This window comes from Rhipicephalus microplus, chromosome 3 (assembly GCF_043290135.1).
Source record: "Rhipicephalus microplus isolate Deutch F79 chromosome 3, USDA_Rmic, whole genome shotgun sequence".
NCBI classification, from domain to species: domain Eukaryota; kingdom Metazoa; phylum Arthropoda; class Arachnida; order Ixodida; family Ixodidae; genus Rhipicephalus; species Rhipicephalus microplus.
The window spans coordinates 124607679-124635647 of NC_134702.1; the positions used below are offsets into that span (position 1 = coordinate 124607679).

A 27969-nucleotide genomic window follows, 5' to 3' on the forward strand; every position below is an offset into this window, starting at 1 on the left:
AGTTCACCATTTATAGGACCCGAAGTATTGACATTTTCAATATATCTGTTCGCACAGTGCTTCATTGGAGTCATGCAAGCTTAAAATATGGTGCTCCCACAGAGAAATTTTTCTTCCTGTGCTGTGACCAACAGAAAAACTATGTAGACAATAATGAAAAGAGATCACAACTAGGCTTAGCTGTGTGATGTCTGCCTCAATAAAAATGTAATAAATTAATGCAAGTGTGCTTATATTACCATGGTGTTGCCAGTTTATTACTACATTTGATATGAATCTCTGCTCGCTCCACCATGGTGTTCCTAAGGGTGTACACAGTCTTACCTCTGAGACAGCATTGTCAGAACTAATTTCACTGTCACAATCTTGAACAGGTGTGCGACAAGCATGTGCCAGTGCAGAGAACACAAGAGAAGTGGTCACTGCTTGCATGTTCAAGGTCGTATGCACGCACACCGGACTATGATTTTGCAGTGTCTTACATTTTGAGTGGAGTATACATCGTGATGGCGGGAGCCATCTCTGTGGTCACCAGCTAGACTGTCACAATGTGCATATTGTTGCTTCAGACAACTGTTTAGGACAAAAAAAGGGCACCGTAGAAAAAAATATTTTTAAGCTAATGTAAGGGCTTGTGGTGAGGAGACTCTCAAAAAGTATATTGTGTGTCATCTTGCAATAGAGAAGCAACATTTATACCTAGTTTATGTTAGTAGGAGTCTGCTAAACATTGGCCATACAAGCTTGTGGCTAGAGAAGGATGATGTCCAGAAGATGCCTTCCTGAAATGTTAACCTGCACCGTCCTTCCTTGCCCTTCTTGGTGCACTGGAATTTTCGCCCTATAGGTACTAATTCCTTTAGTGGGTACTCTTGAAGGGCTTCTGAATAAGCTCACTCTTACCACCTGCTTTACCCAAGGGCGAATCCTACTGTTGGAACTTGTTTGCTTGGCAGAAATTTTTAACAGGAAAAGAAGCTTCACTCGTTACACAAATAAAGCTACAGCATTGCAAGATTACTATGATGTTATGTACACAGGCCTCCCACATACAGCTAACTAAAATCTCACCACTTACCTCTATGGTGAGCCTGATTATGCCTTAAGACAGCATGTAAGTTTCTTGATCCTATACTTTTTAATCAGTACATGAACCTTGAAAAAACAAGATCATCACGTGCAGTCCGTAAAACCAGTGCTTATGAACTGCAATGATGCCATCGACAGCATCAGCGAAAGTAAATTCACCCTGCTGGAAAGCAAATTCTGCATGAAGCCTGTAAATGTACTGTTAACAAAGTCTTCTCGACAACTTCATTATGTCTATTTCTGCAATTTGCATAATCCTGTTTCATACATACCTTGCTGTTCACCCTATCATTATTGACCTCTGAGTGTTACTCAAGTGACCATGCTGAATTAACATACCTGTAAGCCTCAGTGCTAACCTAATGAAATTGGAGACTTTAATAAAGTAATGCTCTCTAATGCTCACCCCTTCAAAAAAAGTTTTTAGCTTCCCCTGAAAACCTATTCTTTAAAAATTTGATCATCAGAGATGCGATGTATCTCCACACCTGATGACAGACATTTGTCCAATTACAGCCACATTATAACAACAAGCAGCCTTTGTAAGATGCGTGAACACGTGCCATCATCTCAGGTCAACATGTTTCCTGAAACCAGCTTGCTCTTAGTTATGCGACAGAATGGTTTTCATAAATCATTTTCTTGCTAAGCTCAACTTGCCCCATGACAAACTGTGTGTTTAATTTTAGAGCATTCTTGGGGAGCTATTTTTCTTAATAACTAAAGAAAGCCCGATAAAGTGAAGCATGAGCTTTTAAAGGAAATTAGCAAAACATGCACAATCGTCTCCAATACCTAGCCTGGGTATATATTTCACTAATAATGATCATTTTCATTTTAGAGCACATATCTGATGGCACAAAATCTGGAGTACCAAGGAGTCTGTCACAGGTATTTTTCACTTCTTTATTAGGGTCATGCAACAAGTTTAAATTTATTCATGCGATATACTAGAAGTTTACTGCAGTGTGAATCACTTGCCACAATTAAAAAAAAATAATTATGGGGGGAACATATGGACTCTTTACAAAGGTTGAAGTTGGTGCTGATGCCGTCTGTCGCATGACCAGTAATGAGACAAAGCACGGCGGATCGCATTAGGCCTAATAGCAGTGCTACGCTTCCATTTCACACACACACACACGCGCGCATAATGTATGCTTTACTGCAATACACTGCAAGCACTTCACCCCATGACACTGCTGTATTGCGGCAATGTTAACTTTTAAAAAGACCTTTACGGGTTAGCAATTGAAGCTCGACAATGCTCCCAGCAATGAAATTTCTATTTTATTACATTTTTTTCATTTTTATACACTTGCCTAAACTAGTGTTACCAGCCGTCCCGAATTTCGCTGGACTGTCCAAGACTTTGCCCGCGCTGTCCCAGTCGGGACAAATGTCCCCGATTTTTTCCGGACTGTTCAGTAAATGAAAAAAAAAAGAAACGTTTTGCGTTATAAAAGGCATGCCAAATAACGAGCGTCCATCTGATCACATAGACAAAGAAATGTTGCTGTGGTTAGCAGCAAGGAACTTTAAACACTTCAACTGAACTTTAGCGTCAACTTTTACTAGAGCATTCTAGAGCGAGAGGAAGTGTCACGAAGCGCACATAGCAAAATTTAGTGCCACATCAAGAGACCGACGCAATGAAGAGAAGAAATAACGGATTTGTTTGGAAGGCACCGCAACAAAAAAAACTAATTTCCACACCCACACACAACTACCTTCACTGTTGGTTACCCCAATCTAAACACACACTGCTAAGCAAACAAATTGCCATCATCTGCGACTGCTTAATAAAGCCACTCGGACAAGAACGTTCTCTAATTCCAACTTGTGCATTCCGTATATATCTCGCGCACTTACGCAAGAACAAGCTTCAATGAAAGCGTTGGCACAGTATATACTTCCTCCCAAGTGACACCAGCTGTTTGATCGGTTCTCAAGCAACACGCATGCACCTACCATACATCCGCGTAGTACATGCATCAGGCCAACATTCACAAATCGCGTTCCAAAGGTCTTTATTTTATGCTCGTTGTCATTGCTTGTAGATTTGGTGGCAAACACTTCGGGCTGGTAGGTGTTAATTCTGTGCTTCGGGCGAATGACGTTCACTACTCGATAAGCACGGATAAGAAGCTCCTGAACACGGCGACATCACAGGAATTAAGAAAAGCGGCAGCGACTTGCGTATGAATCACTTTCTAACAACAGAAAGCGACCACGACCCCACGGGCAGAGGCGCCTCTCGCCATTTCAAACAGATTGCAGTCCAATCCAACACCAACATCGGAGAAAAAAACATCACGACTAGAATACGATGAACCCGCCACAGACTGTGTGTCACAAGCTAGTGGGGAACTCTACCTAAACCACAGAATAAAGAACGCCCAAATCGCCTGAAAAATGTTTTCCAACACACCGATTCTAACGCCATCTATTCATACACTTTAAGCCAAGTTAAGTCGGTTTTAAGCGGCTATTGGGTGAACCGAACGCTTTTGCCTCGAAAAGGTTCGTGCCACCGGGGGAACCGAAACACTTCCAATTCGACCACACACACAGACGAAAGGTCTGTTCAAACCTCAGTCCAGCTTCAGTGCTCGATCCGCTACACAGGCACGGCTGTCAACAGTGTCACGCTACGTTGCGGGTTTAACGAAAATGCCGGTGAAGACAAATTTAACAAAATTGAATGTATTAGCAAGTAGGCAACTTTCGCGAGGCGCACCATACGCGAAGCAATATGCTGTGTTGTCACCCGATGCATCAACACGAGTTATCACGGTAGTGTCACCGCACAAAACGAAAAAGAACGTCACGGACACCACGCCCATGTTTTCCGTTCTCGGTGTTTTTGTGCAATAAGAAAAAAAAAGAGTAAATGAACTACCAACATGCCCAAGCATATGCGTCTTAGATACGGTTGATGCTTAGAGCTAACAGGTGCTGTCCCCACACATGTATTAATTAGTAAACTAAAATTAATGTGCATAACGAGCGGGCCCCGTTAAAAACAGCTACCAACAAAGAACACCGCAAAAATCTGTTCAATTTATTCGCTGAAACTCAGCGGCGCACGCTCACTCTGCTTTGTACTCCAAACAATCTAAACAAACAAACAAAAAAACTTGCCCACATTCACACTTCGCCATCATTCCCGTGAAACAGTTCGGACAAATATTCTCGCTAAGTAAACAATTGATGATTTGTCATCAACTAGTTGAAAACAAAATTGTTTGAAGGCGTTATTTCGTGCTCAGGCAGTTAACAAAGCGCTGAACGGAACAACGTGAGAGCGTACTCACTATTTTACTTCGAGTGCTCCACAATATGAATCCACAGGTCCAGTCTTCAGGATGGTGCACCTTCGCAATAATCAGCACTGACAGAACACACAGGCCGAGCACAGAGCGCAGGCATAATTCAAACTAAACACCGACTAACAAACTCTACCGATCGAGAAGCCACTGCACCACACACACGCGCGCACACAAGAGGGTGTTTCGCCAGCGCACGCAGTGACATGTAAGACGATGTCGGTCCCTTTCCCGCGCTGTGCGCCCGGCGCGCAGCAATACCGGGCAGCCACGAAGGAAGGCGGGCCGCCAAGGTTGTCTAGGCGACGAGACTTGATGGCGCCTTGTGGCGCTCTCAGACTGGCTAGATGCGGTTTAACGCTCGATCCGGCCCTCTGTTGATAACGCGGGCGCTGCTTTTTTTTTTTTTTTTTTCTTTTTGCGGCAGTGATTTCTTGCGGTATACTCGTTCTTCAAGAGTGCATCTCAATCACAGTGAACATTGCGACGGTGCAGTGCTTTCAGCATGAGCTACTAGTCAGAACGCGCATTTGTAATATTCAGCAGCAATATTTAGCGCACCTTCACCGACCTAATGTAGTAAGTTTTGGTAAAAAAGCTAAGCTGATGCTTTTTGCTTAGCTCTATGGGTCTTTAGGGACTGCACATTCAAGGTCACGCAGGCGATATTTTATCAGCACTTTCATTTCGGTGAAGACATTGCAACAGTGCATGCATCGGCCGTCACACTATTCGATGACAACATATTGCCACGTGCGTACTGCTAGGAAGACGAAGACGACAGCGCATACGCGCATCTGCACGCTTTTATGCAGCAAGCAATGACAAGAAATAAGAGGAACGCTCTGGCGCGGGGGAGTGTTCCATGCATGGCTACACCAATGTGCACAACATTACCTTGTTCAGGCAAATTAGTGCACTTTGTGAGTGTTGACTTATCACGCAAATGACACAGATGAAAGAAACAGATACAGGAGAATCGGCCCTTACTCTATAAGACAAGCGGCGCTCCTATTGTTCCGTCTTATAGTAGTTTGCGTGTTTATCGATTAAAACTTCGTTTCGGTCACAATACATCCTGCTTCAATTCATTACTAGACCCGCAAGCGGCTAGTAGTAGGAGCCTTGCTGGTATCAAGATGGTTAATGTATACTAACAATATAAGCAAAACTGCGCGAAAATGTTGTGCATTTGTAGCCTTGTAGGCGCGTGTGCTCAGATTTGGGTGCACGTTAATGAACCCCAGGTGGTCAAAATTTCCGGAGCCCTCCACTGCAGCGTCTCTCATAATCATATGGTGCTTTTAGGACGTTAAACCTCACATATCAATCAATAATTTCCAGCCTTGTTCATACCACCGCAGACATAAGGGTGTAAACGGGGTGTTTTGAGGGTCTTTTATACACGAACACCTCAAATTTTAAAATTGGAATGTAATTAGGTTGTTCATATGGGCGCTTTTAATGCGTACGCCCGTCTTACATCTTTTATGGTGTAAACGTTTTTGCAGTGTGGTCACGCCAGGCGCCGCTCCTGCATTATACTCGCAGGCGCGCGCCGCGTTGCTTTGGCGCATGCGTTTTTCAGCGCTTCCGGTGTTCCTCCGTCATGAAAAGAGGGAGACGCAGTGTTGTTCGTGTAACGCATCGGCACGAAATGCACCATGTCGCATTTCGAGCCAGTTGCCATTGGGCTGTGCCAATGGACGCTGGTCGCACCGGTCGCGCCTGGTGTGAGACTATAGAGTTGTCGCGTTTTGCTAACGTATAGCGCCGCTGTTTCCAGCGTGCGCGCGCGTCAACGTCGCGGTGGAGTATATTAGGCTCTTCATGATGCACTCGTGGCCGTTTCGCTAGCTCTACATATACCAACTTTGGTGCGGCGTGACGTCAATGGATGACGAAGGTATATGGCTGGTGCAGACATGATAATCTAGACCCGCGTCTCATGCAAGAACATGAAAACATACCCCGTTCATAGCGTGCTCATGGCCGTTTCGCTAGCTTCACATATACTGATTTTGGCATACTGTGACGTGAATAAATGACAAAGGTAAACGACACACCCAAACATGATAATCATGACGTGGAAGTCGCGTGCGGCATAATTTACCTCTACTTCATAACGTTGTGGCGATTTTGAAGTTACATATCAACCTTCCTCATTTGTGCTTCGCATATCATCGATTCACACTGTACGTGGTATCTGCCATTTTTTAGGAAACAAAGCGCGTGGCTCTGAGACGGGTGTGTGTGCCCGTCTCAGAGGTGATAAGGTGTAGAACGCAAGACGACGGGTAGGTGCCACCATCGTGTCGTTTTAGCAAAGCGTTGGAAACAATCGCCTTCTCGTGCAAGCGTTGCATGGTGAGCGCAGCGAGATAAGGGCTACGGTCCTCGAAATTACTTATGTATGCCTTTTCTAGTAAAATACGCACATGCAGAATACATACTTGTTGTTGTGGGGCCCCAGACATGCGCAATAATTGCTTTTTAATTGACAGTTGCACAAGTATGAACGCTAAAGCTTGAGCAACATTGCATGGTGGATGCTGCGGGTGGAGTCGGCCGTTTCAAGTACCCAGTGCCGTTAAGATGGGACAACCAGACAAATGTACAGACAGACAGACAGACCCAAACTTTTTGCGTTGAAGTTCCCCGAAAAAGACTATCGTCTTAAAAAAAAAGCGACGCACCGGAGAGGAGGCGGCAAGGGCGAAAACAGATGGCGGTACTTTTACGAAGCGTAGGGGCTTTAGGTACGTGTGGTAAGACTTTTACACGTGCTTCCACCTACAGCAGAACAAGCAGCATTGCGGCGCTTCGGATGCAGTTTCATGGGGTGCTTTTCTCACCTCCAAACTTCTAGCCAACATACTAGAGCCATCGGAAGCCCCAACAACGGAGGTCAGCTATGAGCCTTCCAGAAAAAGCATGATGTGGCCCTCAGGCTTAGCCTGCCCGTCCAAACGGGGGATGAGCACACTTCGCGACAGTCGCGTCTCTCTGGACCGATCAGATAAAAAAACTTTATTTAGTGCCCTGCGAAGTTATGAAAGAGGCCTGGATGCCACCTAGACTGCAGTCAATGGTTCCTGGCTCATGATAACTTCCTCTGCTCGCTAGACGGCCGAGAAAGAGTTCGCGCTTCATGTCCAAGCTGAGCAACGCGAGCTGCCATCGCACAGGGTGGTTGTCACTGTTTATGTCTTCGTAAACTCGCATTATAGTTGACTATGCCTGTGCATCCGTGTAGTGTATGATTAAAGGTGACTGTGGAGTCGCTGTGTTTGCACTGTCTACAGGGTGCATGTCTCGCCAGACGGTGAACCTTACCTTAGTTGAAAATAAAGAAAATGCGAAAACAGAAATCGAAAACATAGAAGGCACAATAAATTGCAAATCAGCGACGGTTTTTTTTTGTTGCTTGTAAACGCTGACACAAACCTACTATAGGAGATTGGCCAAGAAAGCTTGTAGTAGCCAACGTGTGAAGACTATAAAACGTCACGTCAAGTTAATTAAAAAAGTGGCAAGAACCAGATAATTTTTATGAAGGACTTTTTAATAAATTGTTACGATCGATTTATTAACGAAAAAGAAAAAAACAATGAAACAAGGTGAATTTATTGTGGAATAGTATTCGAACTGTAGTGCAATACAATGAAGCGGCACATTTGAATTAGGGATCAATACGGAAAAGTAAAGTAATAACAATTTACCGAAGAAAGATTTCAACACTTAAACTTCTTTGAAACTCATGACGAACTCCTGCAATGCGACAGTATTCTTCCTGTCGCTCTGGCAAAGACACAAAGCTCTGACAAAAAGCACATTTTGCGCATTTAGCCTATTCGGACAAGGCAACAAATGGCACCTCAAGGGTTTTTGTGTAAGGCAGAATATCTATTACAGGAAGTGGGGTAATGTTCGGTTGACTCATCTATACTGCGCCAAATGAAGAATGAGGGGAGGGCACCAGACCTGCTCTGTGTAAATGGAAATTTAGCTGTAGAATTTTACAACGCAGTCTAGTGATTGCGACTTCCATTCCTCAAGTTTGACATCTTTTGCTATTTCAATGATTCATGAAGTGCTCGGGTTATGGTGTGGGCGTAATTAAGGTGCGGAAAATTTTTCTAACAGCAGTTTGCTTCTTGATCAAACGCCTATTAGGAGTTTGGATGCCGGCAAGACCCAATACCAAGCCCATATAAAAAAGACTTTGCCAACGAATCTGCCATTTCATTCACAAATAGGCCCTTATGCCCTGGAACAAGGAAACTGCTGTTTTGAAGGCACTCTGAGGATGCGAGTTCTAGTTTGGAGTAAGTGAGGCACATACTGATATTCAACCCGTAAAAATACTGCCGATCTTAGTATACTGCCAATATTTTACGAACTAGAATTATCACCCAAAATTCTGCTTCATAGATGAACACAAAATCTGGAAGGCAAATATAAAGTACCAATTCAGGGTAGGAGAAAAAATACCCCTTCCACAATTTTATTCCCTTTGATGATGATGATGATGCCTCCACTATGGCTCTTGCCCACTCAAGGGGATTGGCCAAGAATTGAGGATATGAAATTTAAAGCCTTTCGAATGATACCTAATCCTAACAGGAGGAGGATAAAGCACACGTAAATACAGAAAGAGTGCAATATTATTTTGCCATTTTGACCAGACAGAATAATACATATCTCGAATTGAAATGGCAGTAATTTCGAACACGTTTAAAATTGATGTTTAGAATTTGCTTAATAATAATATAATAACAAATATGCAAATTCGAATTTACAGGCGCATTCGTTTTGTTTCACGAAGATAACTGCAAACAGCATTAAAGGCATTGCTGTGGCTGTTGCCCAGAACCGAAGCACCATAAGAGAGTATTTTCTCAATGGTGAAGGGCAGCCCAAGGTTAGCAAATGGGATGGCAAGAAGACGTTTTCTCAGTATACTGTAACGGTGACATGACAAAAAACAATGGTCTATTGATTCCAGATCTGCACAAAAGCTGCATAGGGGAGATATTCCCAGAGCAGCCCTGTGCGAATATAGATTCAAAGGGGGCACACGACATCGCAGTCTTGTTAACATGACTTCCAGTTGTCTAGTGTGACACCAGCCGGATTCCCATCGATATTTCAAAAGTCTAAATTCAGTGCTTGGTGTTACTGATTCTATGGCATCAACACTGAGTGCAAATTTTCGATATCTTATAGCCGTTATACTGGGCAGCACCGGAAGCACAGAAAGTATTGGGCCATTTAATGCCATTCGAGCTATTGAGTCCACCATTTCATTTAACTCTAACCCGCACCCGCAATGTCCAGGTATCCATAATAATTTTAAGAGCTTAAGCTGTGGAGGAATTAGCGTAAGGAATGTCCTTAATGCATCTGATTGAGATGAAGCTGTCAGTGACGTACATACGGACAGGGAGTCTGTAATTGATTATTGCAATGTGGGCGTCCAAAGTTAGTTTTTGTAGTGCTAGAACGACGTATGTAACTGCGCGGTAGTAAACACGGACGACAAGAAGATACAAGGACAAGCGCAGACTATCAACTGAAGGTTTATTTTTCACAAACCACATATATATGACTGAAACAGAAACAGAACTGCACTGTCAGGCATAAAACCCAGTTTGTCAGATGTGACATGAATGTAGTTTATAGAATTCCGCTATCTTGTGGTGCGTGTTACATCGGGCAGACTGGGAGATGCCTAAATGAGCGCCTGCGCGAGCACGCACGCAATGTGCGCACTGGCAATGAAGGTTTTTTAGCTCAGCACGTCAGTAGGTGTGGCTGCCTTGCGCAGTTCGAAAGCACGGTCGTAATGTTCAGGCACAAAGACGATCATACCCGTATGATTGTCGAAGCGGAAAAAATGGCACGGGAACCAGAACACTGCGTCAGCAGACCGTCGTTAGCTCTTTTAGATAAAGAGCTACGGTATCTGGCAGGTGGCGCACATGGTCCTTGAATCTGCTTTTGTCAAACGTTCACGTTTTGTCGATTGTTAAGTGCTAAGTCATCATTTTTTGTAGATTTTCGTGTTTTCTGTTTCTGTTTCAGTCATATATATGTGGTTTGTGAAAAATAAACCTTCAGTTGATAGTCTGCGCTTGTCCTTGTATCTTCTTGTCGTCCGTGTTTACTACCGCGCAGTTACATACGTCGATCATGAATCACCAACTCGCCCAATCGTCCACCTTGATTAGTGCTAGAACGATTGCCAAAAGTTCAGCTTCAAAAATAGGTGTAAAGTCTGGCAGTCTTACTGAAAACGACCAGTCAAGTGAACTAAAGTAAATACCTACTCCTGCCTTCTAATCTATTACTGAAGCATCAGTGGCTGTTACATTATTTGTTTCCACGTGTGCAAGGTAATCTTGGAAGCGGCTATTTAGGACCCGGTGTGATTGAAATTTAGGCTTGCAGGAAAAAGTGTCATCTTATTTTATGATGAGATTTTGATTTGGCTCGTTTGCTGCTGGTATATCTTGAATTTTTACGTTTGTTCTGTCTAGTTGCTTCTGGACAAAATTAATTTGTGGTGTATGAAAACGTGGCCAATGAGCAAGAAAGAAAAAGTCTGGGTCGTTATTGAATACATTTTCTGATCGTCTTACCGAATAGCAATAAAATTTTAGATAAGCCTGAACTGTCAGGATACGGAATCGACAAGGCAAGGTTGGTAAGCGCGCCTCCTGGTACAAAACATTGTTCGCAGCAAACTTAGGGAGCCCTAGGCATAGTCGCAGGGCCTCACGCTCCAAAACAATCAACGTTTTAAACTTATAAGCTGCGCCACCTGAGAATAACACACATACAAATTCTAGTGTCAGCAAGCATGTCTTCTTCGTCTCCTTTCTGTGTTTTCTCAGCTTTTCTAGCATTTCAACTTGAACCAGCCATCCCTGTTTTACCCTTTGTTTCTCGCACTCTTAAATTTCAAGCAATAAGACTGTTTAATAATTTGAGCCACATCATGTTATGAACCAGAGAAACCAACTAGATGACGTCATGCACGTGGGCGACTACCACGAGTTAATAAGAAGAAGAAGACTGCATTCGTGGTGTGCTTTGGCGAACGAGAGCAAGTGTGGCGAGCAAAACCCTGCGTATACGCTCAACGAATATTGGTACAATTATACCACAATCGACAATGCAGACATTTCCAACGATGGAAACTACAAACGAGGTACAGTAATTTTTAAAAACCTTATGTTACTTGAGCTTGAACTATCGTCGCCACGTCAATGCTCCTGAGGACGTACCTGGTCTTAAATTCGATTTTTCTTGAGCTGATGAGCCCGAATGGGAGTTCATAGATCTCCGCCACACAAATAACGTATACGATAGCGTCACCTTGCGTGCGGGGCCTGCCGCTCACTGCTCCTCAAGCAGAGATGACAAGCTTACCCGTCCACTGAAAGAGTCTGGAAGAACGCTATCACAGGGAGGGGGTAGCGTAGCTCTACTAGTAACTGTAAACTTTCAATGTACGGATGCGGTCACGAGCATTCACGCACACGCTACCTCGGCATACAAAAGAAAACGACAGCTAAACTCCTCCGCATGTCCTGCTCCCAACGCGAAGTGGCGAGATGACTACTGAAAACAGAATCCCTATTTAAAAGTCCTGGTACTCTTCTCGAGAGATTGAAGTGGTCTATAGCGCATTGATTCTCAACCGAGAGTCTACGGGTCTCACCAGGACGATTCATATGCGTGACAAGTCTGGACTCATGAGATAGATTAACGCATACTTTCTTTTTTAGGGTGCTTGTTTCGTGGAGTAATGGACAAAGTAATTGCATACTAGGGGAGCACGCATAAAGGCAGGTAAACGGTGAATATGTTAAGAGGACTGCGGAATGCCGATGACATTTGTCCTGTAGTCAAGGCTACCTATGCGTATTTAAATGACAATCTAAGTTGTTCAAAAGGCAGATTCTGTGCTTCTGTAGGCGAAAGTGCTCGAAAAACCCCCCGGCTCTTTAGTAACAGAAAATTAGAATATTGTGGGCATTCTTACTACGAGCAGCTTGGTGCCCTAATTTGTTTCTATTCCATTTTTACAATAAAAGGTTTTACTATATCACAACCACCGTGCGTTCACTGCCGCTGCCGGGGCCGCCACCGCCACTGGCAATTTTCTCTACCATTATCGAGGGATAGAAAAAACAAAACAAAATGAGACAAAAATATTCAATATATAACGAGGATCTGACCTGGGTTCTTACGGGACAGCCCATTATTTTACCACAGAGTCAAGCCAGTGCTAGAAACTCTTGCGCGCAGAAACCTTATACAAGCGTTACATAAGCAAGTACTCGTGTTAACATACACGTAATATAGCGTCGTAGAAGAATGAAATACTAACCAGGCATCACAAAATGTGATTCATGGAACGAGTGCCTCGTTGCGTGCCACTAACCCCTTACAAAGAGTTCAGCCATAATTATTCATCATTATTAGCCACTGAATTGGTTAATGCAATAGTGGGTACCATGCAATCGTACTTGTATTAGTAACCCAAAGATGGTTTGCTTGGTTTCCATAAATGGTGCTCTTGCAGGCTTCGCTATGGCTGTGCAGAGCTGGGGCTTTTTTTTTAAGACAACAAATTTTAGCCCAGAATCCGTGTTATAATGGTCAATCCCTCGGCGTTCGTAAACTAGTGGGGGAAGTTTCTGCGCATTTGGTTGGAAAATTGTTGATAACAGGCATCGTTTATAAACACGCGAGTGACTCGAGAATCTGAAAACAGTAGTGCACCCCCTAGTCGCGACGTAACAAACCACTTCTTTTCCAAGCGTCTTTATTTCGGCCAGTGATACTGTTTCATGATCAGCTGCACGTGCTATGTAGCTATGAGACCTTTCTTTTATTCGGCATAAAATATAGAATGGTTTCAAGTGGCTGAAACTTAAGTAGAAGATGACGGCTCCACTTTTTGAAGCACACGGCGTCACACTCTCTATGACCATATGGCAGTCAGCGGCGGTAGTTGGGGTTTATAGCCGGTGTCATCTGGGGCTCACTTTGCAACGAAATGTTGTTACAATATATTTTTGTACATGTAAAAATACTGTGGGGCCTCTGCTTCTTTATTTGAATGAAACATGCAACTGGGTAGGTCACTGCACCCAGGCCCCTTTAACTCTTTTTCCAACAAAGATGTATATCTCTATATCCCACAACGGTTTAGTCTTTGTGGAAAAAACGCAAATTGCTAAGCCCTCAGACTGCAAAAAGACGACAAAAACGGACGCTCGAACTCACTTTCTTTTGTGCTATAACATGCACCGGCTCCTTGCGATATCACCAGGGACGCTGAGGAAGAGCATTCGGAGAAGTAGAGAGATGAGACGACGAGCGCGTTCGCTGTAGACTCGTGCACACGTACACGCCATCTCTACGTTCTGGCACCTTGTTTGTACGACACTGTAACAATAAAGCACAAAAGGCACATGTTTGTAATCAGTAACTGCACCGAGTTTAGTATTCGTTCTGATAAGGAGAACCACAGTACTAGTCTAAAAAAACAAAAAACTAAACGGCGTAGTTGGTTGAGGAAATGACGCTCATTTTTCCAGCACAATGTGGAACACTGCGCAGCGCATGGGCAAGGCGAAGTGGTAAAGACAGAAGACATCAAAAGAATGGATAGAAAAACAGCCAGGGTCTCGTAGATTGATTGTGGCAGATAAAGTGCTTCTGAACAATCGAAACAGCCTCTCATGCGTTCCCAATAATTAGTACGTCGCAACTGCTTTGCACTTTGATGGATTTGTGGGGTTTAACGTCCCAGAACCACCATTTGTTTATGAGAGACGCCGTAGTGGAGGGCTCCGGAAATTTTGACCACCTGGGGTTCTTTAGCGTGCACCCAAATCTGAGTACACGGGCCTAAAACATTTCCGCCTCTATCGGAAATGCAGCCGCCACAGCCGGGATTTGATCCCGCGACCTGCGGGTGCTCTGCACTTTATGCGAGTACTTCGAAGGACGTAAAATCAACCTTCGTTTTTTAAGACTGTTTCTCACCCTCATATATAAAAGGTTGACCTCTCTAGCAACTCGTTCAGTTCATTCTAATACTGCCATAAGTAGACAACAAAAAATAGACACCAGAAGAAAAGAGTAATTTAATGCTCGTCGAAAAAACAATCCATCCTTATGAGGGTGTTCGCGGAACCAATCGTCATGAAATCGCAGTGACGACAAAGCGATCGTCAGTACTATTGCTCCCAAGTGTCAATGAGGCATACCCCTCCTACTGCCCCCTTTCAAAATGTGTGGTCTTTCATGAAACCTTTGCTAGACATTCATGCTGCAGGGCGAGATGGTGGCCACTTTTCAAAAAGAACTCGAGATTGCGTTTTAGCACAAGTCTGAGGGTGATTACGAGTGTGCTTTGTGGCACACTCGTAATCTTGTGCCCTAGTATGTATTTATATACATCGTATTGGCATGGCGATACACAATAGTGCCGGTTGCGCCGCTCGCGTGACCTGACAACTGATTATTTGTTTGTTATCTAAAATTGGAGCAACGTAATATCTTTTAGGAGCGTGCCACTGTTCTTCATTGCGAGTGCATGGTAGAAGAAAGGGAAAAAACTTAGCACTACGAGATATCTGATGAAAAACTTTACTCTAATTTAAGTGTTGGCGCGAAAAGGATAACTACTTTGCAAGAAATGTAACCGAGTATGCACGCATCGATGAACTTATGTGCGGAAAGAGTTAGGAAGGTTTTGACATTTTATTTCTGCAGGAGCTATATTTCCCGTCGCAGGCGTTTGGCGGCCCGCAAGCGACAGAGCCCTCCTTCCTGATGTCAACTGGCAGCTTTGAGCAGAGCACTACGGAGACGGACAGCTCGGGAAATGCCAGCTGGTTTCCCATAGCATCTTGCGTGCTTGGTTTGGTTCCAGGTGTTGTAGCGTGTGTGATCCTCACCGTCTATTTTCTCTCATCTGACCCGGGACTCAAGACAACCCTTGAGGTAAGAAGACCTTCTGCTTTCAACGTTAAGCAATTACGGCAAGAAACAGAAACAAATTAAGGCAGCTCAACAGCAGTTGTGTCAAGCCTCTGAGAAGTGTGAAGCTGAGCGGCCTTTTTTGTTTCTCTTCGGTTTTCCCTTCCTTTCATCATTCATTCATTTCTTCCATGTTCTCTTTTTCAGTTTTGCCTGCCTTTTTTCTGTTTATTTCTGTTTTAACTTTCAAATTTCTTCTTTATCTCTTCCTATGTATTTGTCACTTCCTTCCTATTTTTGTTTCAATATTTTACGCGCATTACGTCAAGTGACATCGACAGCACACGATCACAGCCTAGGACAAAATACGGCAACTCAACCCCCTTGAAGTATTTCTCACCCATAACAAGCAGATGAGTTGAGGAGTTGAAAGAATATACGAATAGCGAACTATATATAGTCCGATGCATAAAGTGCAAGTGTTTGCGCTTTACACTGTTCCAAGTTTAGTCATCACGCGTATACGTCATATGAACAGAACGTGTTGCATTTAAGTTAAATAGCCGTGCCAAGCGTGGCCACACTCTCCACCTGACTCACGAAACCATGCCCTAGTTTGACATCACTGGCAGTGTGGGCCCACATTACGCTGTCCTTCACTAAGCGTGAAATTTGAAATTCGAAATTTATTCGAAATTGAAATACAAGTGAAAAATTGCATTTGTTGATTACAAATACTGAAGGAGGTCTCAAACTAGCAAGAGGATAAGTGCGACCTCCTAAAGAATCATTCGAGATACAACGGAATAATAAACATTGGTACGGATACAAAAATAAGAATATATAAATGTACAGATAAGTACAAATTAGCGAATATAAGATGTACTAAATCTGTATAAGCACAAAAATATAATAAAAAAATACAATAACCTCCACTCAATATATCAAGCACTGTGACTGTAAGGAAAATAAATCGAGATATATAAAATATAGATAAACACGATGCATACAAAAGTGCAGGTAAGCACAAAAGAACAAAAAATGTAATAACATACTTTGTATATTAGTAAGCGCTATGGATTAAGTGATAAAGCAAGCTTTTTTTTAACATTACAATGGATTTATTTTTCATCTCTAAAGGTAACGGATTCCACCAGAATGGAGGCGAACATTTTACGGTCAATTTACCGCAAGTGGTCTTGGGTTTGGATAAAAGGAAGTTATTAGCTTTTGCAGAACGAGTACATGACACCTGGAAAAATTGACTTGAGTGTAGTAACGGAATGGGAAGTTTTCTATTCTCATATTTGTAGATTAGGATGCCGAGAAAATATTTGGTCATCTTTTGAACTGATAAAATTTCTTGTGAACAGAGAAGTATGATGAATTGTTCATGAAGCTACTGAACGTTTTTATTCTCACTGTTCGTTTTGAAGATGTTAGATGGGTGATAAATGGACGGCATACCTGTTTTCCCATGATGAAATGCAAAAGATTAAGCTGCTATGAAAGAAAGCGTAGTACAGTGATAACAATATCTGAAAACGAAAGAGGGGGCAAACTTTTAGCAATTTTGAATGAATGGCATATGCAGCTTTCCGCGTAAACTGTGGAACTTGGTAATTAAAATAATTATGCTCATAAATTTAGACTCTGGAAAACATTGTACTAAATGTAGAGTTGATTTGAGAATCGCTTACGTATACAGAGAGGTTTCTAGGTATAATTCGATTACATGACAAACATTGCGCTTGTTATCAGCGCAACACTTGAAACACAGAAAAAAAGGAGTGAAAAGAGAAAAAAAAGACGGCACTATCTTTTCTTCTCTCTTTTTGTTCCTTCCCTGTCCTCTGTTTCAAGTGTTGCACTGTTAACAAGTTCACCATGATTCTCAATCAACTGGCCCAACTTACCGTCTTACTGAAAAATACCACAAAGTTTGACTTCTTAGCATTTATTTTTATGTATTCCTTTGGAACCAATCAGCGATGTGTTTAAGGTTGGTGTTTAATATAAACAGCATCGTGTCAGCCTATTTACCTGCAGTTTATACAGTGGTATCGTCCACACAGAGAATGCTGAACGAATGAGCTAGCAATGAGGAACATCATTGATGTTAAATAAAAATAAAAGCGGGCCCAAAATGAAACTCCACTGAATGCTAATGTTGATGAATTTAGGGCTGGAAAAGGTACAAAAGACATACACCAACTGTTCACAATCAACTAGATAGCTACGAATGAGTTCTAGAGAGATGCCAGATACACCAATTGACTCTTATTTCTGAAATAAAATAACGTGGGAAATAGAGTCAAATGCTTTTGAAAGGCCAAGAAAAGCACCTCCATCAACAAAACCGTGGTCGATAGCAAATTTAATTTTGTCGGTTGGGAATATCATGGCATGTTCAGTTGAGTAACCAGGCCTTAAACCAAACTGCTTACTAGAAACGCTATGAAACTTGTCTAAACTCTTTAAAAGTGTCACAAAAAGCTTTACTTTGACGTTACAGAAGAATGAGATAATTGTTATGGGCCGGTGATTCGAGACTAAACGCTTGTTGCATTTTAAAGACAGGAATAATTTTTGCTTTTTTGAGGGCTGTTGGAAAAATCCCAGTTTCAAATACAAAATTTATGATGCAACATATGACATCATGGAGCTATCAGTTTCTTGTCGGCAGCAGGGAACTTATAGAGACCAACCAGCGCTTGTATATTTAATACTGTTGATAACGGGAAACACTTCTTCAGGTGACGTAGGACAAAGAAAAAAATGACTGTGGTAGTCGTAAACAAGTGTATTCGAGGGATGCTGTCGACTGAGGAATATCAATGCCGAATGAGTCATTAAAAGAGTTCACAATATCAGGTATGTTTTCGATAACGGAATTTCCTGAGTTAATCAAGGTTATATCTGCATGTACCGTGATCCTGCAAAGAAAATAGTGTACCGTTTTCCACTGCTGCTTAACGTCATTTCCGGCTCGCTTTATTCTATCTTCGAAGTACTTTACTTTAGCAGCCTTACGTAACTTCGCTAACGTGTTTGAATAGTCTCCATAGCACTTTTGAAAGTTGACATTGAAAGGAGACTTTTTCGACTGTTTGTACAAATTATCTTTTTCCGCAGACATTTTAATAGGTTCGATGTCGATCTTGTAATAACTGAGACGAGGTAGTTTTTTCTGCTGACTAGGACTGTAGAAGGGGCCATGACTGCATTTGAAAGGATAAACAAGAATTGTTGATTGGCTACTTTATCATTTTAAAGCTTCTTAACTGACGCCCAATCACACTGCTCAATGATGTTAATGAATGAAACAGTATTTACTTTATTCTTGAAGCTTCGAGTTGTTTTAATAATACTGAAAATGTCTATGCCTGCATAAATAGGATAATGATCTGTGACAGGCGCCTTGATGACTACGGCTTTAATTGGACAAATGAAGTTACACAAAATGTGATCTATAATAGGGTCATTGCCATAAAGTGGAACAGGAGCGGGTGCAGTTATGAGGCACCCATAGCTATATCAACTGAAGCAGGAAATGTATTCTGAAACCTTAGCGTTGGTTTATCAAGACGATTGAGATTCACGTTTCCTAAAATAATCACCCACTTCCCTTCAAATAGCATAATATTCGACACCTTTCTTAAAGCTAGGAAAAACACCATGACAGATGGCGACGGTGAACGATAGGTGCAGGCAACTAAATTGTTACGATCTTCCGAAAATTGTGGTTCGTGACGTTCCATCCACACGTATTTGCAACTACGAATATTTATTGCCAAGTCCAGTCACCTATGATAGTGAAGGCTTGAAGATATAAAAATAGCTGCTCCACCATGTGCATCGTCACTTCGATGACAGTATTCAGAGGAATATGAAGGAAAGTTAACAGGTTCCCGTTATATTCACAGAGCCACGTTTCACTGATGCAGATTTTAGACAACTGGTGACCAATGGCTTATAACAATGTGGTAATATTATCATAATTTTTTCTTTTATTTCAAGCGTTAAAGTGAGCGAACGCCCTGCAAGGTTTAGAAAGCCGTGATGAGAGTTGGCAGCAGCAAGCACAGGACCGGGTGAACTGGCGGAACATGGGAGAGGCCTTTGTCCTGCAGTGGACGTAGTCAGGCTGATGATGGTGATGATGGAGGATGATGATGGAGGATGATGATGATGATAATAATGCGAGTTCGGAAGGTGAAGTATACGCCATCCTACGTTTGGATAGGTGCTAAACTGCCAAAGTAAATTATATTCACGGGATAATGAAGAGTTTGAGCTCCGATTCTATGCGAAACGGCCTGGTGTCAGTAGATTTCCTTGCTCGTGTCGGACTGTTATCAGTAAAAAAAAAACGCCTACTGTTTCTCTTTTTTTTAACAAGTACTTTAGCAAAAATCTTCTTGTTATCCGGTGAGAGTCTATCATTAACAAAAACAGCACGGGTGCCCTACCATAAAACCCAAGATCACGTCTAGTCAAGCGAGCTTTGCGTGCCTTTTTAACACACTCACTCAACTTCTCTCGTGAAAAGAAACAGGCCACAATATTCTGTTGTCCAGACTTAGCTGGCACTTTGTAAACAACGTCAAGATCAGTGACTGGTACAGGGCAATCGATTCTGTTACCAATCGACTGCACTATGGCAATACAGTCCTCTCCTTTTGAAGAGGATACTCCCTTGATCTCGACGTTGATCAGTGGAGTGTACTGCTCCAGGTCAGCCACCTTCTTTAGAGTATCAGGCTCATTTTTCAAAGCTTCGTTAGTTGAACAAAGCTGTTGTTGTCGAACACGGGTTATCCTTACAATATCATTAGATATTTTCATGCCAGCATCCATGCTCTTAACCTCTGAGTTTACAGCACTGAGATCAAAGCCAGATTCTCGAAGCCTCATTGTGACGTCAATCACAACTCTGTCCACGAGTTTGTAATTCGGCTGTCAATTTTCGCCTCAAGGATTTAAATTCTTTTAGCGTTCGTAGGCATAGTAATTCCACAAGCACAAAACTTGTTAGGAAAACACTAGTGAATGCACGAGCGTGCGAATAATAAAATGAGCAGCAGCAACAGTAGTTTCGGTATAATACAGAGCGGTATCATACGAAGGGTTAAGAAAAAGCGACAGAAAGGTAGAAGGCAGGAACAGCACTTAGACGAGTGTTCGCATCCAACCACACCTGCTTTGACGTGGACGTGCCTCCTGGCACTGCTTTTTATGCCTAGACTGAAGATCCGCGCAGGTGCAAGTCGACGACAGGATTTCTGGGAACGGTAGATTGATGTGGCCTGATATCCAGAACACAGCTTTTCATGTTGCCACGTGGATGATGCAATAACAGGGGCTGCAGCAATCAGCATTGGGAGCCCGGCCTATCTAGCAAAAACACCTGTAGAAGGCAGGAACAGCAATTAGACGAGTGTTAACATCCGGAAACACCACGCTTTACTCATGGCGAGCCCCCTTAAAGGGCTATCTGAGGCAAAATTTCACGGCTGAAATAGCCTGCGAGTTCTATGCTCATGAACGTGAGTGTATCATCTGGAAAATGTTAGCAGCGAACATAGCTTGAAGGGTATTTAAAATAATTTTGAAATTAGCGTTAGCGGTCAACTCCATCACGATGTTGACACTCTCAAAAGGGGCACTTAGGACCCAGTACTTCCAGCACACAGTTCTGTGTGCTTATATGGTCAAGCGTTGCATCCACTAGATGGTGATATTTGAATTCCGTGGCTTGTTGATTTTGGAATTGAAATTCACACTGGTCCGTAATAAGAAGTCTGTAGTTAAAAATCTGTTGCATGCTCCAGAAAACAATGCACCGTATTATGACTAAAAAACTCCCAGGAGCACATTGAGGAAAATAAAATAGGCCAAAATCTTTGTGTCCGTAGCCATTCAGGAAAATGCACTCAACTCCAGACTAAAGCAATGATTTCTGTTTTTCATTCAAATATTAAACTCTGAGATAGTATAGTTGTGTTTGTAGCAATAGTTACTTCCAGTGTATAATAGAAGGTCTTGCGTTTAAAAAGTCGCGATGTACTTATTATGCATAAGGTAGTGGGGAAGTGCAATAAAGTCTCCACATTCTGTTGCTTAATCACCTGTTACGCATAAGTACTGGAAAAATATTGCGCTTCATCATCGTTGTAGAGGGTGCCTGGCACTAAATCTAGCGCCACCCATCAAGGCAGTATCATTACAAGTAAGAAATCATGGCGAGTAATTCTCTAAAAACAAACAAGTAGTTGCAGTGCAGCGAAGCAAGCTAGAAGCCAACATGAGTATGGGGCTTGATTCGAAACCTTACTTCTTTTGGCCCGTAGCAACAAATGGTTGCAATGTTTGGCAATACCTAGGAGAGGAATGCACAGTGACGTCTACCGAGGTCATAGACATTACATTGTAGGTTTTCACTACAGCATACCTCTAGATCTATAATAGAGCGTGCAGTGAAATAGACGTGGGAAGTGGGCTGGGAAGTGGGGATCGGTATAATAGCAAAAATTGCTGTCGAAACTTGCTTGCGAGACTAAATATACGCTCAACGCAAAGCGTCGTCGTGGAATCACGACTATAGCATTATGGTGACGTCATGTAGTGATGTCATCACACAATTTTTAGATCACTGGCGTTGACGGCGGCGCCCGTGAAGTTTCGCGTTTTATAAGGCGCCTAATAATACCCAATAAGCTTGCATATATATTAGGTTTTTGTAGTGTCTAAACTCTCAGATGGTGAAAAAAGCGCTGAATAACACACGCGTTCAGCTCAGAATGCTACGACATTTGTCTCTACCACGCATCGCAAAATGGTCCCGCTATTTGACTGTGGTCTGTCCTGCTCCTCTCTTCTCTCTTGCTTCAAAAGTACACGAACAAGTGAAGGAAGTCACCAGCATAAAACTTGTCACACGGATGATTGGGTTATAGTTGTTATTGAAGGCGCCCGTGGTGTTTGCATTTTTTTCTCTACTATAGTATGTGTATACGTGCCTCATCTATTATAAACATTAAATATGTCACTTCCCCGTGACGCGCACATTCGTGAGCACTTTATTCACAACGAGCTGTTTGCTCACAGAGATGAAGTTATTCTTCATAAGGCCATAAGAACGGAAAACCAGAGAAAGGAATACATCCTTGAATGTTCCGTTAAGTGCACTTCGCACGGAGTAATGACAATAGAGAACAGTGTCTTCTACAAGCATGATGAGATTCAAAGATTTCAGTGCACTGCACGAAGGCGGGAGTATATACTTCCAAGAAGCACTGCATGCTTTGTAAAGTGGCAGGAAAGGAGGGAACAACAACCGCTTTGTTCTGGTAGTCATTATTAAAATTCCTCGAACTCAGTTATGTTGACAGCAGCTAAAAACTTCATAGCAAAGTTCCATTCTGCTTACATTGAGACTATAAAAAAGAAGCCCTAATTGCTAGCAATGCTGATGGTTTAATCTAGTAGTGCACTAGTGTAAACCAGCCCCTGAGTACGACGATTCAGAGTTAACCTATAGCCTAAACGCGATAGTTACGCCGATTGTGGTGTACTGTTAAGCAATATTTTATTAGACTACAGAGCGCGGGATATAACAACAGGTACGCAAACGCGAGTAACGAAATACTATGCGCAGTTTACTGTACAGAACACCATTTAATAGCTGAATTTTTACTTACAGTACGCTACCACGACCTGGCGCATGTTCATTTTGTCAAGAAGGATGATTGGCAAACTGCCTGATCAAATCAGCCCATGAAGAAATCACATTGTTGTAAATCGGTTAAGTGCGAAAATTCATGCAGCTAGTGAAAATTTGTAATTTCAAGGAGACATAGATAATGCTGCCCTACGTAATAGATAGCTGAATGATCAACAGGTAAAGTTATGAGAAAAGACTTCTACTGGCGTGCAGGGCAAATGCACAAATAAGGCACAGAATACCACATACGCGACATTTTTTCTGAGTGTGGAAAAGAAGTAGAAGAGAAAATTGCAAAATGTTTTCAAAATATAGGACAACCAACCACGTTTCAATAAAGTGAGTTATCAGAGTGTAGCGACACAAGTGTGCACATTTGAGGGCTTACCTCAATAAAGACGCTTATGAAAACTAAAACTACTATTGTTCACAGTCAATCTTCGGTTATAACCCAACAGTATGATGGCATCGTAAAGTTTCTGATATTTCATTCTTTATATGCGCCCCTCAACATAAATTGATCGCAACCAGCAACCAGAACTCATCGTACCCCTTGCTTCCTTCGCATTACTACAGAAAACATCTCCTACACTTGCCTTGGCATTATTGACTGTTTGTTGATCTCGCTCATGTTGTGTCTAACAAGAAAAGCGAGCTCCAAAATGTCCTCGATTCCCTTGCTGTATGTAAATTGCAGCATATTAGTCACCCTGTCTTTTGATTACCTCGAAGGATGCGAGGAAACCTTTGTAGAGCGATGCCCTTGCCAACAGATTATAATTTGCAGGTGGCTGTCAGCGTTGCATTCTTTATTCAACAGGAGGGACTGGGATCAGGATCATCCGGCTCGTTCGGCGGTAGTGTGGTTGTGCCTATACTTGCGTCATCGCCCACGGTCACGAGTGAGGCCCCTGCATTAGAGACCATCACCCGGGGTACCATCGGGACCAGCCCTACGCCAACGTCTCCTGCCACACTTGCCCCTACGCCTTCCACGCCATCGGCAGCGGTCTCTACAACCCCTGTCCCGGAGACTGTTTCACCACAAGCCGGGGCCAACGACAGCGTGTGCACGACCGAACAATGTCACTTTCTGGCCCAGTGGATCCGCCAGAAGCTTGACCCGAACGCAGACCCCTGCGTAGATTTTTACACTTATGTATGTGGCACATTCGATGGGCCGAAACCCAACGTGGTTGCTCAGGTACTCGATAAATTGCTGCGCTTTCGCTGTGGTCATCTTGAAGTGCAATTGTTCATCTTAGTGATGTTGCGATCTACGAAGAGAAAGAGGTTGCTCACCATTGGTGGGGAAACAAGATATCGTTATTCATTTTCAAAACAGCAGTTGGTGCTGGCGGCTATATGTGTGAGCACAATCCAATTCGTCTTAATGCTAGATACGCTGCATATGATGGATGCGCGTATTTTTATTGTGCAGTTCAAGTCCCTGCATTTGTGCAGTCACGAGTAGATCTGCCAAGTTATCTTAAAATAGGAAATCCTACTTTGCTATATTTCTTACCTGCTAAGGCAGCAGAATAGCAGCGCAACGCTACCGAAGGTATCACCCATTTTTGATATACAATTTGAGCGTATATCTTAACATATACAGAGATCAGTGTGACAGGACTTCGAGTTACAGCCATTCTTGTTGCGGCGTATTTTAATTTATTATACTTCAAGTTTTGTTTTCGTCGTAGGGCGTAAAGGGCCCGGTAATGCTAAATATGCAAAGACTGAAAGGAGTTACAAAGGACACATATGTCAGTACTTCATAGAGGTTGGTTTCGCAAACAAACAATCGAGAATTAGAGGCTAGCTTATGCCATCGCCCTGCGTGCACGAGTAGTTTTTCGTACTTCTCTTTTTTTCTCTGCACTGTCTGCGGTGTTTTTCACATTTTGATATAGCCTAAATAATTTTTTTCATGGAGAACCATCGACGTACTTTTCAGCTATAGGACCTGGACAGTGCAGATATCTGAATAGTCACAGACGACCGCCAGCGATCACTGACGGCAATGCCATCTATATCAGCTTGATTGCTTTTGATTTTGAGTCAGTGTGCAATGAATCGTTGCACTGCGCAAAAATGAGTGAAGCGACGCCCAAGTTCACTTGTCTTTATTTCTTTTTTCCTTGTTTTTTGCGAGCAACACAAGAAATTACGCAATTGATTGCAAACATGCAAAAGAAACTGGCCGGACGTTGTCAAGGTTGTTCGTTCCACTTGGCACGCTGCCTTCGATAAAAGGTGGCTGCTCTCTGCAACCGGCGCAAAATCTTTATAGTAGAAGTATGATGGTCTTGCTAAACTGCTGGTCAGTCACGTGGTATGCATTTCTCACTCTAGCCTATCACTACACTATAACGTCGACTTTCACAGCACACAGCCTCATCAAAGTGCATCAATATATTTATTACTTGTCTGATCAGTTTGTCAATTCTTTGATGCCATAAGAAGAGTAGAAATAGAAAGTTCACCTTTACTGAAAAATATGAGTGATCCGAAATGCCTGATTCACGGCATGTTGGCGACGCACGAAGGAGCAGTAACCCGTAATATATTTGACTACCTCACTTTCTTTATTGTGCAGGTACATCTTTAAATCCCTTTCATCGGTTTATGTATCTTTACGTGTACTGCATTATCTTACCTTTACTGCATTCTTTCAGACTGCGATGAACATGCTAAGCATCATAGTAGGGGCCGCCCACGCCACCCATATCCCAGCAAGCGGTCAGAGCTCATGGCAAAAAGCTGCTGGCATATTTCAGGCTTGCATGACCCTTGCCAAAGAAAGGCGCAGCGAGGTATGTGTTAAAAATATTGCCTGAAAGACGAGAATTCATTTTATACGCTTTAGCTTGTATAATTGTTTTGCGTGATATCTGCTTTTGCTGATTTCCAACGATTAATTTGGAAAGAATACGCTCAGGTGACATATTATTCCACAAATTTTATTTTAGGACAAATATACATAAAATGCTGCAATAAATGTCTAGCGTAATGATATGTATCTTGCAGCATACTTAGGCTTCTTAAGCAACATAGTATGTACCATTGAGTGATTGCATTTGTATTGATCCGCAATTCTTGCCAGGTGGTATCATGAGAAACCGTTCCGAAACTCTTTCACTGTTCGCGATATAAATGGAGACAGTATTGTGCGTCTACAGATATGTAACAAGTTTTCGGTAGTGCAAGCCGTTGCTCTGGTTGGGAATTTAAATTTCGCATAGTATTAACGCAACCTGCTGCCATTGTTTTCTTTATCATAAAGATGAATGATGGTGTTTTCTCACTCCAGTAAATGCACGATACTGTGACCACTGCTTCGACTCTTAACCGCATAATTCTGAATGCTTCAAAGCCAACAGAAACATGCCTATCCTGCTAGGACTGAATAAAAAAAATTCGCATTTGCGTTTTATTTTGCGAAATATGATTCCGGCGACACATTTAGCGTTGTAGGTAGCGCCATCCTAAATGTAGACGAGAATATCTTAATTACTGTTAGGCTTGGACCGCTGTTTGAAAAATCTCGCAATAAATGGAAAATCGTTGCCTTATAGATTGTTGAATCACAAGCGTTGAATTATATAAAGATCCAGCGCCTACTAAGCTCGCCCATGCGGCTGCTGACACGAGTTTGCAGCAGCGAAGCCCAACCGGAGAGAGTGCACACACAAACATGCACATATGTAGGTCATAAAGTTATACTCATTTCTAAGCACAAGTATAGAATAATATATAATCAACAAAATCGAAAACAAATCGAGTAAGGCTGTATGCGGCACCTGATGTATCCAATGCGAACCCCGTCGCTCGTGTTACGTGGTTTTAGCAGGGTGCGAAACGCAAAGTTTGCATAAATATTAAACCAGGCTAACAAAGCACAAAAAATGGACGTCGAAAACGAACGCCGAGAAGGATAGAATGGGAAAAGCTAAGAGTGCGTGTATAAGAGGGTTCATTATGGTATGTTAGGCTAGAGATAAGCTAAAAGACCATGAACATCAGACGTGTTGGTGACCTACCTTTCTCGCCGCACGAGCTCTTCTGCTGTCTTCTCTCTATACGCCAGGTTACGCGGTTCTTCTGTTGGAATGAAAAATGCTGCTCGCGTAGAGTGAACGTTAGTGACGTGAAACTATCGATAAAGGAGAATATTGATATCATCGATAGTGCTGTTGAAGCATCTGATAGAGTAAAGAAACTATTGATAGTACTACAAACGACAAACTATCGATAGTGTCAGTGATAGTACAATCGATAGCACCACCGGTAGCATTAAAAATGTAATGGATGATTTATTGATAAACAAAGTTTTGCGTCCCAAAACCAGCATGTTAATATGGAAGACACCTTAGTGCAGAGCTCCGGAAATTTCGACCACCTGAGGTTGTTTAACATGCACGCAAACCTGAGCACACAGGCCCACAGCTTTTTCGCCTCCATAGAAACTGCAGCCGCCGCAGCCGGGATACAATAATAAATGTAATGCTACTGATAATACCATGAATAGTTATACCGTCGCAGGACAGTGATATTTCCAAAGCATCCACGGAAGCCTGCTTCCAGCAATGGTCCATTCATTTATGCGAAATATTTCGGTAAAGAAAAAAAAAATATTTCCACAGCGAAAATGCCGGAGCCCCGCCGCGGTGGTCCAGTGGCTAAGGTACTCGGCGGCTGACCCGCATGTCGCGGGTTCGAATTCCGGCTGCGGCGGCTGCATTTCCGATGGAGGCGGAAATGTTGTAGGCCCGTGTGCTCAGATTTGGGTGCATGTTAAAGAACCCCAGGTGGTCC

At 42.6% G+C, this 27969-nt stretch overlaps 1 long non-coding RNA gene across 3 annotated transcripts in view; it reads right to left on the reverse strand.

The window, feature by feature from the left end:
- Positions 1 to 4690, reverse strand: part of LOC142803910 (uncharacterized) — a 51349-nt gene extending 46659 nt beyond the window's left edge. The window contains exon 1 of one of the 3 annotated variants that reach the window (XR_012894364.1): positions 4407 to 4690. This is a non-coding gene — a long non-coding RNA (uncharacterized LOC142803910). The remainder of the gene's footprint in view (positions 1 to 4406) is intronic. The other 2 variants (XR_012894363.1, XR_012894365.1) reach the window with 2 other exon arrangements.
- Between the last annotated feature and the right edge of the window lie 23279 nt (positions 4691 to 27969).